The 21929-nt window shown below is 37.0% G+C and overlaps 1 long non-coding RNA gene across 1 annotated transcript in view; it reads left to right on the forward strand.

The window, feature by feature from the left end:
• Positions 1 to 13601, forward strand: part of LOC140326577 (uncharacterized) — a 40953-nt gene extending 27352 nt beyond the window's left edge. Inside the window, exon 3 of the long non-coding RNA XR_011919898.1 lies at positions 12226 to 13601. This is a non-coding gene — a long non-coding RNA (uncharacterized lncRNA). The remainder of the gene's footprint in view (positions 1 to 12225) is intronic.
• Positions 13602 to 21929: the final 8328 nt, after the last annotated feature.

Here is a 21929-nt window from a genome sequence, read left to right on the forward strand (position 1 = left end):
AACTTCTCTTCTGGGCTCAGATACTGGACTCCTACCATTATTGGGGAATGGAATGTGTAAACTGTTCACCACTGCTCAGGCAACTGCAAGAGATTTCATTGCTGATTTCAATGCAGGACTTAGAAGAATGGCACTAGGCTACTGCCTCCTGGACAGTTTTGTTTCCTGAGTAAGGCCTAACAGAGCTGGAGTCAATGGGGACAAGTTCAGTGGTTTACCCCTTTGGAGCATAAATCCATCCAATTAGTTTTTCAGTCACTTGGAGAAACTGCTGCTGCACCCAGTGCATTAATTTTGTGGGCTTCATGACCCAACATAGGCCATGCACAAATTTCATAATCTTTTTGTTCCTTTCTGTACCAAGCTGATTAGCTTTGCAGTTCTATAGACAAGGAAGATATCTGAGTATTTCACTTTTGCTTTATTATTGTGCCCTCTGATTATGCTATCTCTTGGAGAACTACTGTCCAAGGAAACAGAATGCAGGCCTTACCCACACTTTATGAACTAGAGGTCTGAGTCCGTGTTGAAGATCTCCTAAGCAGCAGATCTTAATGTGATCCAGCAGGACACAGTGCGGTCAGACGACAAGATGAATAGCATATACAGTCTTCAAACATGTCTTAAGAATTCAGAGACCATAGTAAGACAGAAATTCTTACAGCCAACACCTGGCCTATCTGCATTCCTCTATGGTGGCCCACAATATCAGATATGATAGGACTCTTCCTGGCTTTAATGGGCCTCTCAGGGTTTAGGTATACATGGACACCTACCTGAGCGGTGTTTTCTTCTTCCTAACGGAGAACACTGACTTTCCAACAACTCTCTAACAGTATTGCCCCTACAGCATTGTTCCAGCATGTTCCTGAAATCTTGACTACCAGGCAGTCCGTGGCTTTTTACCCCTAGGAATTACATAGATCCTGGCTGTTGTTGCTGTGCGAGGCTGAACTTGACAGGTGATTTGAATGGGTATTGACAGGCCACTGGCTTTATAAAAGTATATACAATGTGGACTACTACTACTATTACACCTATTGAAGCATTGAACTAGCATTGAGTCTAGCCCAAGATGTTGGACTGTGATATGTCCTTCAGTGTTTTTACTCTTGCCTTACTAAGATTTAGTTGCCTTAGCTAAAAGTATTTTGCCATTAGGTACAGTAAGCCTGCATCTTTGGGTGGCAAAAAAACATTCTTATCTGTAAGTCACACTTATTTTTTCTCATGATAAGAAAAAATACAGAGTATGATAGTATATCTGGATAAGCAATAAGTCAAACAAGGAAATGGAAATACTCTGAAATACTCTGTATAAAACAGAGGATTGTAAATAGGAACCAGGAGTTGCAAGTCTACAGGATATATATGTAAATATTGAAATACAGAGGGATTCATTTGTTATTATTGTCTAAATCCTTAGGTCTGCCCACTGTCTCACAGTTTCATATACACAAAAACATTCCCAGGGCTATTTTACATTCCCTGTGGCTTTAGATTTACACTCAAGAACTCGGTAGAACTGGGAAATCAAATAAAACAGTATGGCAGTATCATACAACATTCATTGTAGTCTAGGACCATCTTGATATAATTGTGTGTATGTAGGCTTTACTGAGTATGGGGGGAGCCCACTAAAAGAATTTCACATTTCTTAGGAGGTGATTGAGTAAACACCATGTAAAGTAGAACACCCACTGTCTTCACCTCCAACAGTCAGAAAATCTCTTTCTCAAAGAACCAGTACAAGCAATGTACTTATATGTTTAACAAAACTGTCTACAGGTGTTTGATGAGCGTGGATGTCTCAGCAGATGAAAATATAAAATTAGTAAAAGTTTTATACTTTTTAGGTAATGTTGATATGCCTGTAAGTATGATAGTATGACATTTTTTTCACAATGTCAGGAACTTGTTGTAACATTTGCTGCTATAACATTGTACAGTATTTTTATGTGTAACTATAGCTTTAGAATACCAAAAAATAGTGGAACTGTTACAACTATGCAGACTTTAACCCCACAGGCAATTTTAGTTTTAGATGACTGATCACATTTTTCACATCAAATGGACTTTTATAACTTTGAACATGAGATCCAAAATATTCAGTTGCACAAATAACTTATACAGTTGTAGCATGCTGCAGTTTAACTATCATGTAATATTTGCACTTAATCATATCCATTATCTAGACTAAAGCATGTGACTAATTGCAAGGTTGTTTATGGACAACTCTGCATACCCATGGGAATAGTTGCATTGCAAAACCCCCAAAAATTTTTTTGTTTTTGTATTTTTTGCACTTATAAAATTATATATAAATAAAGCAATGTGCAAAACCGTAAACTGCATTCTTGGATTGATGTATAGCAACACTTGTCACCTAGATTAAACTGTATAGATGTACATTTTTATAAATGATAATGATTTCTTTAAATGAGCAAAAACCCTAGGGGTTTCTGCCAAGCTTTCACATACTCATTTTGTAATGAAAAGAAAACTGTGCCAAGTCTCTACCCATAAAGAACATATTCAGGAAATGTATTGGCAAGTGATACATCCAATGTGTTATGGATAACTTAGATAGGTGGAGGTCTATGAAGTTTATAAATCAAAAATAAATGGTCATATTTTATATTCAGTAACATGATTTCTATATGAAAATTCTGCCAAGCTAACAAGCCGACACAAATACTTTAATGTTAAACCTGCTTGATCCATACAGCTAATCTAATAGAACAAGGGTGATATATTTATGCTAAATTCAGTCTAATAAATTCCAAGGAAAACTGCAGGCTCTTATTAGAGGCAACTGCATAACAGAAATCACAGTTGTTATTTAATTTAAATAAATGATACTATTTTAAAGAATTGGCCTGTGATGACCCAGTTAACTGTGATGAAATCCATAGGAAATTTAATAAATGCAATCTCAGGAGATAACTTTTGGGAAATTGCCTAGGAGCTGTGATTTGTGTGTAAATGGTATAAGCTGCAACCAAACCTTGACATCTTTTTCAGGAGTATACAACCAATAAATTGTGATAATTGATTTACTGATTATTAGTTATAATTAATCTACATGTACCCTACATTCTTGAAAAGGAAGATTTAGGGAGATAGAAGGCTTGATAGAATATGTTAGTTGGTCTTTGCATTCTTCTCAGCATAATCAGTAAAGAGTAATAAAAGCAGGAATATGAACAGAGGGTGTTTGGCAGAGATTCAGCCTTTGAATAGATTTGAAGTACATAAGACTTTTTATGGTCTGCATAAATAATTAGTAAGGCTAGTAATTAGTAATTAGTAGAAAAGAATCCACAATCCCTACTCTTAAAGTCCATACACACTCTCTAAATTTACTTAAAAAATCATTTGCAGTCATGTCTGGTAATAATCTATAGCAGTGTTTCTCAACCAGGGTTTTGTAAAACCCTAGGGTTTCTTCAGAGGTTGCTAGGGATTACCTGGGCAATGTGCTATTTGAGACTTTCAGCACAGTTTACTTGACACCAATGATCATGGCTATCTGTAAGGATTACATTCTTCCCAATGGCCAGCACCGTAGAAGGCATTCTACCACAATAATGTACTGTGAGCTGTGGGTATAGTAATTCAAATAGGGGTCCCTCAAAACCTGAAAGTTTTTTCAAGGGTTTCGCCATGATAAAAAAGATGAGAAACTCTGATCTAGATTATGTACAGGTGTCCAATGACGCCAATGAAGAGGCAAAGAAAGATTATTAGTGGTGGACTACTAATGACTTCTCTTGTTAAAGTATTGTGAAACAAGGCAGCCGTCTTAAGGTGTTTTCTAAAAGTCAAATTGCTGAATGTTCACATATATTTTTGGATAAGGTACAAGAGGCATATAAGGGTTAGCATATTTATTCCACAACAGAGTCTCTGGGCAGCATTTGTCTAACAACTGCAGCTGCAAAACCTCAGAGCCAAATGTCAATATTTTTAATGGGGACCAGAGGATATAGAAAAATTGTTGTGGACCCTGTGCAACACAGTAAGGATGGAGAGTGGATCAGGAAAAGAGAGAGTGCGTGTCAGTCTTACAAAAAACATTTTTAATTTAATTTTAATCTAAATCTAATTTGCAGTAAAGTGTATTTTTTAATACCTCTTTTTTATAGTGCCAACATATTCCAAGTGTGCATTAACACTGAGCTATACCTCCTTACCTCGTGACCTCTTTTTTGCAAAGCATTGTATGTTCCCTTTTGTTTACTTTTTTATTCTGCATACTGGGCTGTATGTTTCATAGGTCACACTGCTTTATTTTGTACACGGTGCTTAACATTTTGTGTTCCACCCAGCCTCATTCTTTACAGTGTCCTGTACATTTCCTAACCACATCACCTTACTCTATGTTCTGTGATATATATTCCTGATTGCACACTATTGCATTCTGTATTATGTGTTGTGCGTTTCCTAATTCACACCACCTCACTCTATATACTGTGCAGTACATAATGTATGTGTTCCACACCGCCTCTTTGGTACACTGCGCTGTACCTTTCTTATTATACCCCACATTATTATTGTTCCTTGGTCCTTTTTCTGTATCACCTCATTCTGTGCACTGTGCTCAGTATTTTAAACAATCTTATTTGTACAAGTAATAAAGCATATATGTGCATTAAGTAGGTTTAATTTCCATTCTCCTTTAAGCCACTAGTTTAGGAGTGATCCGGCGTTGTATTCATTTATCGCTGTGTACTACAAACAGAACTTTCTAATTGAGCCCCAGGGTGCCTCAGGTCGCCCCAGGTCTTTTTCAATCCTAGCAATGTCCCATCATGCTGGCTCTCTGACTGTCATGCGGATTTAACTACCTTAAAACTTTTTCAATTTAAGGATGCAGATCTCGAGTTTTTACCGTGCTAGCTGTCTGCTTGGTAAAGGTAGATACCTTAAAAAGTATAGAGGTCATTGATAGTCAGTCAACTATTATTTTCCTTTAAGGGAAAGTAAATGAACACTATGAACAAAAGGAGTATTTTTACTATATATATCAGTGGCAGTGGGGAGAGGTTCATGATCAAACTATCTTATAATGTCTTACTGCTTCAGATTTTGCATTGTCTTGCTGTGTGGCAAAGTTAATCTATCTCTCACACAAAATTCTGATACGTTAGAGATCAGGTGCTAATTGTTATGGTAAGCTTTGGAATTTAGCAATCTGCTGTACAGACTGAGCACAATGGCTTTTTTGTTTCAGCAGGGTGGAAATTGCTTTTCACATGACCATAATTATTTTAATGATTAATCTCTACACAACCACAGTGATACTGTGAACACCGTTTAACTGGGGGAATGGCAACCTGCTTTGATTCATTACATTCAAAATATAAAGATTATAATATTTGTGAGTTTATTTAATAACGTGCTAAAAAGAGCAGGGATGATTTTAAAGCTGCATTCACCCAAAGCTGCCAATCATGTTTCAATTTACTGTAGCAAAAAGACTCTGACTGATTGATTTGACAGTTTGTGCATTGCTGTATTAGATAATCCCATGCCAGTTAATTTGATATTCCATATGTAGTTAAAGGAAACTTTTATATAGAAAAGTATCAGTGCTGATGTTAACATAAAATTCTGTTTTTATATCTTTGGTTTTAATACTTTGAGACACTGGGGTTGATTTTCATAAAGATGAACTCAAGGAAACTACCTTTGCAGTGAGGCTACCATCATACTCCAAGGGCTAAATGTTGGTGTTGATGTGGGGAGATGTAAACACAATTGTGTTTGTAAGCTCATCCCTTGTTCCCTTAGGGGTCGGAGCGGCTTCCATTAGACACTCCAAGCAGCTGTTTCAGGCACTGATGTCATCCTCTATAATGGATCAATCAGGTTCAATAGTCTTGTATTGCAATTGAGAACATTAAGGGCACATCCACTCCAATCTATTGCAATGCAGGACCATTGGTCCACCAATATAAAGGATGACATCAGTGCCTGCAACCTCTGCTTGCAGTGTTTTATGGAAGAGGATACACAAGAATGCAGAGAGAAAAAGCCTGTGGGAATGAGGAATTATGTAACTAAAGCTACGTACACACTTCCAATTATTATCGTCGGAAAACGAACGACGAACGTTCCTGCACGATATATATGAACGATCGTATAGCACCGATCAGCATTAATTGTTTTCACTACAACTACGTCAGGATTTTGATTTCATTAAGATTATGTTTGCCATTTAAATATATTGCAGCATTAATTGTTTTCACTACAACTACGTCAGGATTTTGATTACATTAAGTCTATACTTGGGAAAAGGGATTCAGGTGGGAGCTTTTGGATAAGTTTCTTATAAACAATATTAATCTTTTTCACCATTAAATCTATGTTTTTTTATCCTTGTTGAATATTAGCACTGTCCCTTTCAGCTGTTTTAGGGTTTGCGTCCTTTATACAAAAACAGATCTTCACTTTGATTCCTTTGTTAATATATATAAAATATTTATCTACTACAGAATATCGTATAAATATTATGTTAATATTTTATAAAGAAAAGGGCTTGAAAGAGACCAAAAAAATACAATATACAGCATCAGAAGAGACAAAGTACAAGAGACAATCATAAAATTACAAAAATCTGATAGAGCAAAAATAACAGGTTAAATATGTCAGTGGAGTAAACAAAAACAGGAACGAGGAACAGAAACTTTTGTTATACCGACTGCAGACCCTCCAAATATACATTTGAAATCACTATATTTCTAAAAATATACAAATATGTAGAGACAATAGTCTACTCACTTGACTGACACTTCAAATGTTTCACCCTTTACTTTTACGGTTTATTTTACTACATTTTGGAAAAGGGGGGGATAGCAATACAAAGGACAGAAGACATTAGCTCCCCTCAGGCCAAGGTCCATGTGGGTGCTGAAACTGAGGAGATACCATTTACAAGATGAAAAAAAAGGATGAATTAGAGAAAAAGAATGGGAGGAAGTCCCATATGCAGTGGAAAAATTAAGAACTGTCTTGTCACACATATGGCCATGATGAGTGCATACCTCCTAGAGTAAAATAAAAACGATGAAGGAAGATGGGACATAATGCCTTGCCATACTAACAAGAAAAGAAGAAAAACTGACAATTATTTTTGTTCCCCCTGGACAGGTTGCACTGATGGAAGATAGCCCTGCCCTGATGAGGACGAGGAGAAGAACTTTATTTTGACACTTCAAGTATAGGTTATCCTAATTCACATCTGGTATTCTTGGCTCCTTGGGGAGCAAGAACTGTCAAATCTCCCACAACCTAACCACTGTCCGAGATAAGCTGTACATTCTGCACTTAGGCATATCTAGCAGATGTTTGATAGCCCACTGGTAGGGATTTCCCAAGGAAGCAGCGGAAATCCCACAGAACTGAGATAATTTAGCTGAATTGGTTCAGAAATTGGATTCAGATAGTCTTAGATTAAAACACCTTTTAGGTCAATGGGGAAGAAATTTTGGTGTTTCTTATGGTCACTCGACAGTAACTATAGCAGCCAATGCACCAAAATCGTATCAGAAGAACACCATATGTGTGAGAATCATTGATCTAAGCAAAATGTGTATAGCATTGGCAATGTGCCATTGTATGTGTCTTGGATAGTAGCATGGGAAAGTTGTAAATCCCTTCATTTACAGCATTGTGGGATGCCTTCATTTTTTCACAATGTGGTTTTAGCAAAAAATGAATCAATTACATATTAAAGATGTAATAGTGACCTTTTTAGATGTGTTTAAACTGTGTACCAATAAAAATATACACAATAAATTGTATCCTAAATACAGAGTCCAACTTCAGCAATTACTTTTAAGCAGTTACAAATCATTTTAAAAACTATTTTTTCCCTCCTAAATTTAGGCATGAGAATAAAAAATGATCATTGTAAGTACCTCTATCGATGTAAATGCCACTTCTTCTGATCAGCCTGACCTGTTACAGGTGGTGAAAAACAAGAATTCTTCAGGCAGGATCAAGGGGTAATAACAAACTGTTATGGAGAACAAAAACTGATGTCTCAATATCAATTTGATTTACCTTTAAATACATTTTCAATAGCAACTGTTGGCATTCATATATACTATGCAGTCAGTTTGAACTATTCTACTAGCTAGGATTCTCTATATGAACATACTTTATCATTCTGTACACTACTAGTAGAAGGTCGTATCAGCTGACAGTACTAGAACATATTGTACTTCACCTTATACCTGCAGTTTGCATGTTCTCATTATGTATGGTACAACCTGTTAAAACATTTTGATCAAGTCATACAATCAAGGCTAGAGTGTAGATTTGCTTTTCAAACGTTTACCTAGTCAAGTAGAAACATAATTATTTTACAAATGAACATTGACCCCTTCAAGTAACATAAGTTTGCAGGTCCCCTTTTTTGCAATAAGCAGGAACTGCAATGTGGAATTTACGTACATGTGGAACCAATAGTTAAAGTCACCAATTACACTTACAAGGAGGGTTTTGACAACACTTCACACCTTCAGCCATGTGATTTGATGGTTTAACACCCATGCAGACTTTCTGACACCAAGAATGGGATAATGTGAAAAAAAGGGTGGTTTACCTAATTTCATGTCTCTTGGACTATCAACATCTGCCATGTCACATTCCATGGTGATTGGATTAAAATGTTTGTGTAAGTAAATGCTGGGTATTTTCCTACACTGGTAGAAATGATCAAGCATCTTGCAAAGTGGCAAAACATCTTTAATATTACAAGTCATGTTGAATTACCTATTACTAGTATATAATGACCTGGATAAATATGAACCTTCACAGACTCCTTTAGCAAGGCTGTCCAACTCTAGTCCTCGAGGACCACATACAGGCCAGGATTTTTATAAAAACAATTACTTTCTCACTTTCGGTAAAAAAAAACAACTTATTAAATGTACTGCTGTATTTTAGAAAAACACTAAAAGTGTCCATGGATCTTCGCCCTCAAAGAGTGTTACAACAGTGATATAAACTCTGATATGATTGAGTTGCAGACACAAAGTGATCTAACTTACAAAATAAAATTAAATTACTTGATTTCTTCATTATTCTAATGGAAAACTATGAAGGAGCTATTTATTCCCCAAATACTAACCCTCCTAATTTAAATACGATTTTGTTCCGTCCAATTTGTTAATGGGATTTTGCAGCCAACTTGTGCTACATTCAGTAAAGAATCGTTAATTATCTTGTTGGATCCGCAGGGGCTGCAGAGGTGAGATGTGAACAAGGTGTGTGATTTGGGGAGTGCAGTGATGGAGAGTGGGATACGGGGGTGAAAAAAGGTCATGAGTAATGCTATGGTATCTCCCCTCCTATTGTATGTTACCTCCCCCACCTTCTAGACTGTAAGCTCTTCGGGACAGGATCCTCTCTTCCTGTGTTGCTGTCTGTATTAGTCTGTCACTTGCAACCCCTATTTAATGTACAACTTAAATCCTGTTTATTACTATTATTATTATTATTAATATTAATAATAGCAAATTAGTTGTGGTTGTGGAGGGGGTGCAGAGGACACCAGGAATGGAATCAGAGGGAGCAGTGGAAAGGATGGATGAAAAAGTGGCCAATGATGAAGGACGTGTTTAAATAAGCTTAAAATGTCAACTGTATGTTTGTATTATTAATATTTGGTCATTGTTATTTGTCTTTTAATAGCTTTTCTGGCATTTTGGTAATATATCTTTTTTTAGGTCCTAGTACAGTGGAAATTTTTTTTTGTATTTGATGGACCAAAAAGACAAATGTATTGTTCGGGTTAACATGCACTTTAAATAATATTATTCTGAACTGTCCTGATGTAAGGAAACTTGTTTTTGTATTTAAAGTATGTGCATGTTTGATTGTTTACAAATTATTTGTTGGCTTAAATTCACTAAGTCTATATAATTAGACAATGATGGCATGTCCACAATAAACCAATGCAAGTCACGGGATAATTAGAGATATATACAGATATAGTGCATCTACTAAAAATGGTCATGGAAACTAGGCAATCTGCCCATTTTAACTCACAGATGTTCTCACAGACTGTTTAATGAGCAGATGCAAGTGTATAAAAATGATTTTTGCCTCATGAAAATGGTGTTAGAGGCAATTTTGTTTTTATAGCATATTTCCTTGAGTACATTAGTCTTCTTTTGAGTAAAAGTTGCTGTTTTCACTGATCTTCAATAGGATTTTTTGGAACCTTGGAATCATGGCACCAAAGTCACAGAGAACCATTAAACAGATTGAAGTTAAAAAGTGCTGGACCTGAATTTAAAGTGGATATATCACCTTGAAAATCTGTTTGTTTGCCCTACTTGACAGCTTTACAGAAATTCACTGTCATTGGGATAAAGTACTTATGCCAAGTATTTTTGGCAGCTCTAGCCATCCAAGAATTCAGTGTATTTTGAAGGTCTCTATTACACAGTTACCTATGACAATATAAATGATCAGTTGCTACTAGAAAGGACAGGACAATGCTTTATAAGACCTGCTCTACTACAAAATAACCACAGAGCACATAGGAAATTTTAGTTATATAACAGGACTTCCCTTTATTTCATTGCTGGATGAAGAGCTTCCTTTTAGATTACAACGTAGGAGTATTAGAAGCCTAAAAGCTAAAACTCTTAAAAATGCTGGACTCCCCTACATTTATACACAGGAAGAGTCTCTCTTCAAGGAATAATTTCTTCAACCGCTGACGATCTCTATCAAGCCATGGACACTTTTTTTATAACCTTTTCCATTACTTTTTTAGTAATCAGATGGATGACAAATTGACCTGCACCCTGCAGAATATTTTGAAAAAAAAAAAAATGATAAGACCTGGGACCCCTGGACTGAATATATTAATCAATAAATCCCATGAGAGGAACCCCTGTCCTTCCCTCCCCCCTCCTTAAGCCCTTCCTCATTTTGCCCCTATGTGATGCCTTTAAATGTTTGACCCACCTTTCCTACCCTTAGAAACTTTCCCTATTAGAAAAGTAGCAGTTTTTACTGAATTATTAGAGTAGATTCCAAAAAGAGCATTGTTGATTTTCTTACACAATTGTTATATTAGTTTTCTCTGCGCTATAAATCCTTATTTATCCTTTCTAGGTTCTATGTCCTTCTTCTTTTGATGTACATGGCCAGATTACTGTTTGGACTTCTTCATAAATATGTATAATATATTCTATGTTTCTGTAATTATGTTGTCCCCTTGTTTTATAACCCCTTTTCTTTTGTATTTTCAAATTGTTATTGTGAAAAAAGTGCACTACAGCATGTTAAAGTGTGCAGTACGACATAACACAATGCAATGTAAATTTTCATACCTATGCTTGTTTGATATAGGCGAAGAAGCGTCATGATGTAAAGGGGCTAAAAAATCAACTCCAGTATATATCCAGAATAAATTACTGAAAATAGGAATGTTTCTAATTTGCAACAATTACATACAATACACTATATACAAAAATGCACACATTTATTTGTACATACTGCTTTGTGTGTTTGCTGTTTATCATATGCCAGTTTTAACCTGCACATAGATCCCTTTATCTTTTTATGTTAAGCAAACTGTGACAGTGTTAAGTACTACAAGCCTGGATTTGCATTGCTTTGTGTAAGTATATTAAGTTACAGGCACTGCAGGGAACAAAATCTGTAATATGTTTTGCAGATCGTTTTTTTTTTTTTATTTTTTTTTGTGCTGGTAATAGAGGGGAGTTCAACTACAAGTCCCAGATGTAAAAATCACAAGATAATGCAAAATGACCAATCTGTCATTTGCAGGTGTGCAAAATGACAAAATGCTCACTGTTTGCACAGTAGCTTGGCCTACATTTCCCACCAAGCTGTTAACCCTTTCATCAAACTTGTGCTTCTAGAAGAACAATTGGTATTGCCTATAATAATGTTTGCTTTGTTAGTAATAAGTATTCTCTCTTCCCTTTCTTCAGATCTGCAATGTGGGGTCACTGGGGTGTTCTCTATAAATGCAATGGGTTTGCAGAAGTAACACACAGACATGACTAATATATTTAAATTATGTTGCTGAATCCGGAAAGCTGAACTACTGCAATAAAAAGCCTAACTTGTCTATATAACAATGCTGTTTCCCTGATCTCTCCCATCATAGAAAGAATTCTTGTTTACTTAGTGGAATTAATACCACCTATTCTCTTTTCTGTTTTGCAGATCACTAGGACCTTATGATAATGAAGTGGTCTGGGATATGACCATTGGCCCACCATGACTGTAGGCACATCTCTTCTGTGTGTTATTTGGATACCTTTTTATCCACCAGGAAATGTCCCTTACAAAGTCTGTTTGTTTGTAGTGAAGTAGAAGCACCTCTGCAGAGGTCCACCATATCTCTGATGCTGAATCAAAGCTCTCCAACCGTCAGGGAGTATGAGCTGTGCTTATAAAAGATTTATAGGGTCCAACTCAGAAGCGAGCTGAGTTAGACTTGTGCCATAAGACCACTACTTCCATGCACAGAGCAGCTTTGCAGGACTGTGGCTGTTAAAAAGAAATCAAACCGTATGACATTGAACACCTTTCTTTAAAAGCACTTGGAACGTACCTAAATGGATGTCAAATTCCTTGACACCCAAAACATCCTTAAGCACAGTGAGTGCATAGTATGCTAGGAATTGTCACATAAGAGTGACATAACACCATCATCTTTCTTCAACTTGCCTGCATACAGAGCTGCGTCTATGGCGGAGTTAACTATTGTCTTCTAGGAGGCCTTAACATACCCTGAAAATGCACAGAAGATATCCACCAAAGCTGGTATTTAACTGAATGAATACACAGATTGATTCACCTACCAGCCTTTTATGTCTTGGGAATTCCATTGAACTTTGAGACCCCATTGCAAAAAGCAAGGAAAATGAGATTTAGTAGTACTTTTTTACATTTTATAGTTAGCAGAGATTCTAGGCCTCAAAGTGAAAATGCCAGAAGCAGTGAAATCACATGGGGTGATATGAAATTTGCTTCCAACAGCCAATTGTGTGCTGGAGAATTAGGAACTTTACACCTAATTGGAGTAAATGTCTACTTACTTTTACTAAAAAGCAAACTAAGGATACATGTGCTTGACTCAAACACATTGTAGATTCACTTTTTTTAGAGAAAGCATAATGTTAAGCAATAAAATAGTATTATGTGTGTACTTGTCAGTAATATGTTGAAAATATTTTTTGTTTCCATGGTTTTTTTGCTGGTGATCGTCTGAGTCATATACCACGAACTGAATAGAGACAGTTCTTCCTTCAGGCACTTCCACTCCCTTCTGGAATGTACCTAAACCAGCAATAGTTTTACCTGTGACTTAATCCTCATGTTCTGTAGACATGTGGTTAGTGCATTTAAAGGACACCACCATGAGTCACAGGAGTCACAGGGCACCGGAGTCATCTGGTTTGATTTTCTGTGATTAGGCTATCCACATTTAAAAGCTTATAAGCTGAAGTGAAACAATTGTGGTTGCGTGTGTTTAAAAAGAAAAAAAAAAGAATATTGTTAACTTACATTGAGTTCACATTTTTACCCTTAAGCTTTTAAACTTTGAATTGATTTTTTTTCTAAAAAAAAAAGAGGCAGTTTATATAGCAGTTTGATGTAAGTAAATAAGGTGACCTTGTGTGTGTCATTTGATTATTCAGACAAAAAAAAAAAAACAAGTAGATTTTTATTTGCACATGATTGGGTGTTTAAAACCGCTTCACTTTATTTGTTAACATATACTTTGCAAGGAAACCAGGGGTGAAGTGGGCATGGTTGGGAACGTTGTGCTCATACTTTTTTCAGGAATGGGCCCACTCTTATTTTGCAAATAATTCTTTGGGGGCCTGTCAGGAGAAGGACCCCGCTGGGGGGGGGGGGCGCACCGACCAGAGCCGTGGACCATGTCCCCTAAATGGAATTGCAGGCTTAGTGTGGTGGAGTGGTTGTCTCTCTGAACACAACCCACCCACTCTCCCATTACAGGCTCAGACCTGCGATGGGAGATTGGGTGGGTTCTGGTATCATGTCGTCACTCTAGGGGAAGTTTCTTACCCTTTGAGTGACACATAGGCAGGGGTGGGCTTGTTTACATAACAATAATGCGCGCTCGCCATGGATAGTACCGTGCCCCCCCCCCTTTTTTTTTTACGACTACACTACTTAAGGAAACATTCAATTTGCTAGGCAAACCACTTTTTACATTTGTAGTCAATCATCCCCACTGATATTACCAAAAAAACATAGTGCAGATGTTCTACACATTACATCAAATGTCAGTGCTAATCAGTCAGTGCTAAGCACCAAACTTCTCTATTCTGACTGGGCCAGGAAAAGGAACCAGTGCTCATCAGGGGACCAGGCATCATACACTGTAATGAGTCAGAACATCTGAAGAGAGAGACAATCATGACATGGGGGAACAGAATACGTAAGTATACCAGTCATTCTTTAGGGCAAGCTTGTTTTCTGATTACTTTTACAATAATATTTTATTTTACCAATAGCCCAAAATGCAATGTTCAGTGCTGATCTGTAGAAATTACAATTTCACATTAACAATATTACAAGTAGATTTTAATGTGTAACGTCCGCCACTACTAAGTTTTTATTGTTGCCTGTTCCCTTACTTTTAGTCGCTATAACCACTATCTTCAAGGAGCAGACAACATCAAACACGGAGCAAATTACTGCATTAAACACCTAGAGATTACACCAGCCATTCTCAAGCAGGGTTCCTCCAGACATTTCCAGGGTTTCCTCCAATGGTCAGTGATTGAACCACCATTTGATGATGCTTGTATAGGAGCCAACACCTGCATGACACTAATGATATTTTTAATTGTCTATAACGGTGTAATTCCAGCCAATACTGTAAGGATAAGCATTCTTTCTGCTAGGCACCAATAAATAAATATAAATAAAATAATACAGAAAATACTTTTTCTTGAAGGACCCACAAATATTGATTTCAGCAGGAGGTTTATTGAAATCTCCAGTACATTGGTTTAGTAGGGGTTCCTTTAGAACTGAAAATTGTATCAAGGGTTCCCTCAAGAAAATAAAAGTTGAACCACACAATTTATGCAAAACAGAAGAATAAAGATATAATACTATTTCCACTTTAAATAAGTGGGTTATCCTTTTCTTGAACCCCCCACACTTAAATCACATTCTGGTTGCAATTCTGTTTTAGGCAAGGATGCATTGATACTTTGATGTGAGATCCTGGGAAAGATGAGGATAGTACATGTTGGGACAACACGCTCCAACGTCCTAAACTTTCTAATCTTAAACTTTCCCAGAAAACCAAGTGACATCATTCTCACCAAGACAAATGTAAAGGGTATAAGGTAAGTATTTTCTACATTATAGTTTTTACATAGCATTGTTCAATGAAGATAAATGCACCTTCTATTTTTATGCAAAAGGTGTATGTAGAAAACCCATACTATGTATTGTATACATACATAAATTAATGTTCAGCAGATGTGTATACAACCAGCATTAGAAAAGGTTTCTCAATACGTTTTTAAACAAAATAAACCATCCTTCTATAACATAAAGCAGTGAATGCAAATTCAAGAAATCAGGACTGGTATTCCAGTTATGTTTTATTAAAAGGCTAGGTATTAGATTATTTTTCATTTACAGAATCCTTCTATTGTGCAGCTCAGAATTCGATCAGCTTCACTAATTACAGCTGCCTAATGTACTATAGCTCCAAAAACTCTGAACTCTGTAGTGAAAATAATAATCTTCTTTCTCAGTGTGGTTTCCAAATATTAGTTTATTCACATTTTTCACTGCATGGGCTAGGCATTTAGCAAATTGGACTAAAACAGCTAAAAGAACACAAGCCAATGATTTAGAAGGCTGCATTATCCTTGTTAGCTGAGTTATCCTCATAGATTTAAAATGTGCATTCTTAGTGTTATTAGATTATTGTATATTCCAGTTTCTTACTTAATAACCATGCACCCCTGCGATTTGCTTTTTTATATTTTTAACATGTATTTGAATAGTTGAAATAGTGACATTGTCTCTATTAATGTTAAAATAGGACAGATGTACATCAACTTTACTTTTTTCATTGTTGTCAAACAAAAACAAATCAAAACTTTAAGTGCAACTGTTTACAGTTTACTACACGTAATACCGTGTTTCCCCGAAAATAAGACCTACCCCGAAAGTAAGACCTAGCACTTTTTTGTAAACCTGCCCTAATATAAGACCTACCCCGAAAATAAGACCTAGGAGAAAAAGAAAATAAAAGCATACATACCGGTAAATTAAAAAATGATCATGAGTGACTTTCAACAATAAATGTGTACTGTAGTCTTCTTCATGGAAAAATAAGACATCCCCTGAAAATAAGACCTAGGGCATATTTTGGCATTTCAAAAAATATAAGTTTATGGGAGCCAAAAAAAATATAAGACAGTCTTATTTTCGGGGAAACACGGTAGTTTCTTTACTATATTTACAGTAAGTGTTACTGAGTCTTTTACTGCAAAACTGGTAATTAATATGTTAGGTTGGTACCAATTTCACCTATAAAGTGCTGCTTTGTTACAGAACTTTACATCCTAAAAAATGTCCTAAAGAATAGTTAGTGGTGTATGGTTCAGTTTGTGGATATCTGCAAGCCCATATTTGCTAAAGTTCTTGCAAACGTTAAGATTTCAAGAGCCATACACAACAATAATGGAAGCCATGGGAACCTCTATGTATTCTCATTGCTTACATAGCTGTTACAGGCATTCTTCTAAATCTATGAAACAGCATTGAATTGTTTATAGGTATGCGTATGATTGTACAATTGTAAAAGTTTTGTGTGTGCAAGAAAAAAACAAAAAACAGCTATTGCACATTGTGTGCTTTATGAGTGTCCAACTCAGATAAGGAAAGCCGTTCTGCTATTTTCTCAGGACTATGAATATGAATTGCTGTTTTATCCTCAGTTAAGTGCTCCAGAACCATGGCTTTTACAGACTGTACTTTTACCTGGACTTGTTAGATAAAACTGGAATCCTGAAAGTTCTTTGACAAAACATTATATTGCCATATAGTGTTTTTGCTGCGGTACAATTTTTTAAATTGGTTTATATACAGGAGAACCACATTTAAGGTTTGTTCACTGCACTTTATTGCCGACATCCATCACTGACAGTTTACATGAAGCCAGATATGGACAAAGTAATGGTAAAGACCCTTGTCAGTCATTTATTTATTTATTTATTGCTTTCTTGTCCCATCAGGAAACTTTGCTTTCACTTCCTGTTGAGAAAACACAACAGTAAGTAAAATAAGTTTTCTCCGAAGAAATTTTGGAGAAAAGACAATGATCACCAGGGCAAGCAGAGGGTTAAACCTCCCCAGTGAAGACATAGACAGCAATTTTTTTTTACTTTATTTTCATTAAATATATATTTTTACTGTTTGCCCTTCATGATTTTGTCCTATTGTGATTGTGAGCTGCAGAAGTAACTGGACTAAAAAGGTCACACAAACTAATTCTCAACAGCCAAGTGCTTACAGCAAATGTTGTCTGGCTAAGGTGGAGGAATTTAGGGAAGCATGTTGCATTGTATGTAACTGGTCAGTGAAAGTAGAATTATATATTGCAATGGAATGCCACAATATCCATCTGATAGTGGCCATTTATCACTAACCGAAGCTTACTCAGAGAGGTTTGGGTGTGAAAGGAAGGTAGGTAGTTTTGTTCTGCAAGGGGATACATGTAACAAAAATGTTTAGTGGTGGTCAAGTCAAAAATATTACAGAGAAGTCCTCAAATGTGGCTGTGAAATGGCAACTTGTTTTTGTCTGTTGAGGTATATTGGGTCTTTTTAAAGCTCTCCATGACTAAAGAAGATAGATTATCATAGGAGAACTTGGGTGATCCAGAATACCTGGAATGGATTTTTTCAAGTATTCAAAACGTTTGCAAAATAATAGCAAATGATTTTAAGAAATCCATTCCATGTTTGCTGTATTATCCAGGTTCTCCCATGGTTGTTTATCTTATCTATTCTTAGAGAGCCTCATTAATACACAGGCCCGTAGGCATGATTTAGTAAAGCTCTGAAAGGCTGGAGAAGATACACTTTCATCAGTGAATTTAGGTGACCTAGCAAACCTAGAATTGTTCTGGTCCAGGATTGAAAACATTTGCTGCCAAATAGCAAATTACTTTTAAGATATCCATTCTAGGTTTGCTGGATCACCCAGGTTCACTGATGAAAGTTTATCTAGCCTTGAAGAGCTCCATTCCTGCGACCTGGTCGTTAAGCAAATTTTTCATTAAGCAAGGAGCAAAGGATAGACCCGGTCTGGGGAGCTTGTCTGGGGATCGTTGACGATCACCAAGGAGGAAGACAGAGGGAGCCCAAAAGACCAAAGAGGAGACCACTCGTGGATGTATACTGTACAGCTTTGTACATGTAGTTGGTAAACAGGTAAGTCGTAAAACGAGGACTACCTGTATTTCAGTGCTGAGAAAGCAGAGAGAGTTTCAGCACCTGTCACCTTATTCCCATCAGGACACAGTGGACCACACACAGAGAGTTGATGGTTTCATGTTAAGCACCTGGGAATAAAAGAATAATCATAGCCAATTCCTTATTAATATGCCTTCCACCAAGCTGTTGTTGGTTTCAGGGTTTTTAAGGGTCATTTAGACAATGCTAAAGTCAGAGAATCATGGTAACCATAGAGAATGTATTTTTAATAGGAAGTCAACAGTGGCATTCTCATTTATATTACATGACAGATTTCTATCTTGTATTTAATAAGCAAGGGAAAATTCTGTTTTTAATATCCTAAATGACATAATGTGTTCTCATTTTTATGAGCTGTGACAATTATATGATGTTGACGACAAACCACACTTTAAATTCATTCCTGAGTTTGAGTTTTACATGCTCAGCAGGAACAGCTCCATAGCCAGTGCCTGAGGACATAGAGCGATATACAGTATATATATAAAAAACGTGTGTTAACTAAGCTGCACATTTTGAAAACTTTTTAAGAAGTGTTTAGCCAACATCTCATGCGAAAACTGTACCACATCTATTCATAGAAGTGTGATTTTTTTCCTTTCCCCAAATTTCCATCAAACTGCTCTGGAAGTTGAAATCACAAATCTTTGTGAATGACATATTGAAGTCAGCCAGCAAGAAACAATTGTGTAGTGTTCTATGTGCTTGGAGACTTGTGAATGGCTTCACTGGCAGATTGTATTTGTATGTCTAGTTGGAGAAAACCATAACACCCTCTTTGCTCTTACATGGTACAACCACAGCAAACATATCTGGGACAGCAGAACAAAGACAATGTTGTTCTAGACTTATTGTGACAACATAATCTTGTAGAAGTTGTTAAAACACAAATCTGCACTAATCAAGCTTGAGGAGAGCTGGAAATGAGTGCTCTCTTGTTTAATTGAAAGCCAACCTGTAGAAAGAAAAGTTGTGCATTTGTTGTTGGTGTCGACACATGGAGTCTGTGCGTGTATTCCTGCCTATGATTGGCCACTATATTATCCCAAGAAATATCAACAGCTAAATAAATCTTCAAATGTTTTGAATTTTTATTCTATGTTTTAGTTGGAACTGAGACCCTACAAAGGACTAACTTTTAGTGATTTTAGTGACTTTAGTGATTGTAGTGACTTTTAGTGAAATAAGTAGTAAGTGAACCTAGGCTAACTTTAAACATTTACTTAGGTTCCTACTCTCCTAAATTATCCTAGACGCAATTAGATTTTTTAAATGAACACTGGTCCATTTTGCTGCAATGTAGTAAATCATCACCCATGCCTTTTTGCAAATTGGGTTCGAGTTTGGATACACATGTACCAAAAGAAATCAGGCCCACAGTCTCCTCCTCAATCGTTTAGTTGAGTCAGACATTTTGTGACCTTATAGGCATTAAGACTCCAGGTATGCCTGTCAGCCATTGTACTCCTTTGATCTGGTATATGGGCATAGTCCTATACTGAGGAATGATGTCTTTACCTTAATTCTCCTTTTTTTTTTAATCAGTTTTTCACTGTAAATCCTCCCTGGTGAGTCTTGTCTTATGTGGTCAAAGTATTTTAGTATTTTACAATCAGGATTATCCCTTCTAGTGATCACTCTGGGTCTGTTTCTTTAACTATTAGATGTTTTGCTGATTAGATCCTTTTGCAGTCTAGGAAATTTTTGTTCTGTAGCAACATGATTTAAAAGCCTTAATTTTTCTCAATGCATAGCCTTCTTTATCGTCCAAAATTTACATATGCTACTACTGGAAGGATTATAGAAATAACTGGCCTAATCTTTGTTAGTAAAGCAATCCCTACTCTTTAGTAATTTGTCTAAATTTCCCATGGCATTCCTCCCAAGCAGTAAACTTTTTAATTGCTTTTTAATTTAAATATCTTAGCTTCTCTTCTGTCCAGTGTAACATTGTTTTACAAGACGTAAGGGCAACTTTCCAACAACAGCAAAATATGGGATTGAAAACCTCTCAGTAGTCCCAAAACTTTCTCACTCCATTCAAAAGTAAAATAACTGCTTGACATACAGTCACGTTTACAGTCAATGTCATAGTCAAAGTTAGGGATAACTGACCTATAATATGTATACCAGAAGGAGTTTTTATACATGACAGCAGGCTGGAGCAATGTTAAACACATGATAATACTTTTAAAATGCCAGTGGTTGACACAGGACACATTTTCACTATCCTTTGCTCTTTTACAGTGAACAAAGGTATCACATTAATCTTCTTTTTGTAAAGAACTTGTCTGCCAGGGATCCCATGTTGTTCGCACCCGCAGCGACCTTGGGGATCTTGGCCAGCCTGAAAGGAAGTGTTGTGGCAGGCAGCACAGCCGGAGCTGCAGCCGCTCTGCTCACAGCGTAGGTATCTGTTTCGGCATCCCTAGCATCCCTGCGGCTGTGCATGGTACTGCGCGTGCCCTCAGCATTCTTGTGAGCATGCAAAGTCCAAGTACAGCACAGTCCAAGGGTCCTCCTGCAAGAGGCACCCCTCTTGTACCACCCGGGGGCGAGACAGCCAGCCCCCTCCCCCCACAAGGGGGGCAAGATCAGTTTGAATTCCATGCGGCCAAATCGGATTTGGGCCAAATCGGGATTAGTTAGTCAGTATTGTCCCTCCAATCGTAAAGCGCCAGGTGGCGCAATGTGATTGGGCACTCTGCCCATTTATTGAGTCCCTGTCATGAGCACCATTGCCCATTATAGCCTCTGTGTTACAGTGTGCTTGGGTGCATTCTTGTATTTGATTACAGTGTTAGCCTTCCCCCGTGACACCCCCGTCACCAGCTCAGACTTGTTACCAACAGCGACCCGGCCTGATTACTGACTTTGCATGAACTCTGCCTGCCCAGACTTCGGATTGTCCCTAACTACACCTTCTGCGTCAGTCTTCTGTACCTCACTTTATCGGACTGACCTTCTTGTGTTTGACCTTGAATTTGGAAATATCTGAATTATGCAATAAAGGTTGTTCCAGCAGCTTGTGTACCATTTAAAAAGGCTACCCATGGTATGGTATTACTTTGAAAGTTTAGGTTAGGGACTATCCTGGATTGTGTGTTTTAGAGGTTTGGTTAATGTCAAGTTAGCTTGAGGTTTGGGGGTTAGGCTCCAGGAAAAAAGATATTAAGCTAAGGCAGCAGGAGGTAGAGGTCACACTTAGGCTTCAGATAAAGGTGCGTACACACTTCCAATTTTTATCGTTCAAAACGAACGACGAACGATCGATTGGGCAAAAAATCGTTCGTAAAAAAGTAACTAACGACGCCGACGAACGAGGAAAGTCGTTGGAAACGAACGACCGGACCGGCAGATCGGATTGGACGACGATCGTTG

Source organism: Pyxicephalus adspersus, chromosome 3 (assembly GCF_032062135.1).
Source record: "Pyxicephalus adspersus chromosome 3, UCB_Pads_2.0, whole genome shotgun sequence".
NCBI classification, from domain to species: Eukaryota; Metazoa; Chordata; class Amphibia; order Anura; family Pyxicephalidae; genus Pyxicephalus; species Pyxicephalus adspersus.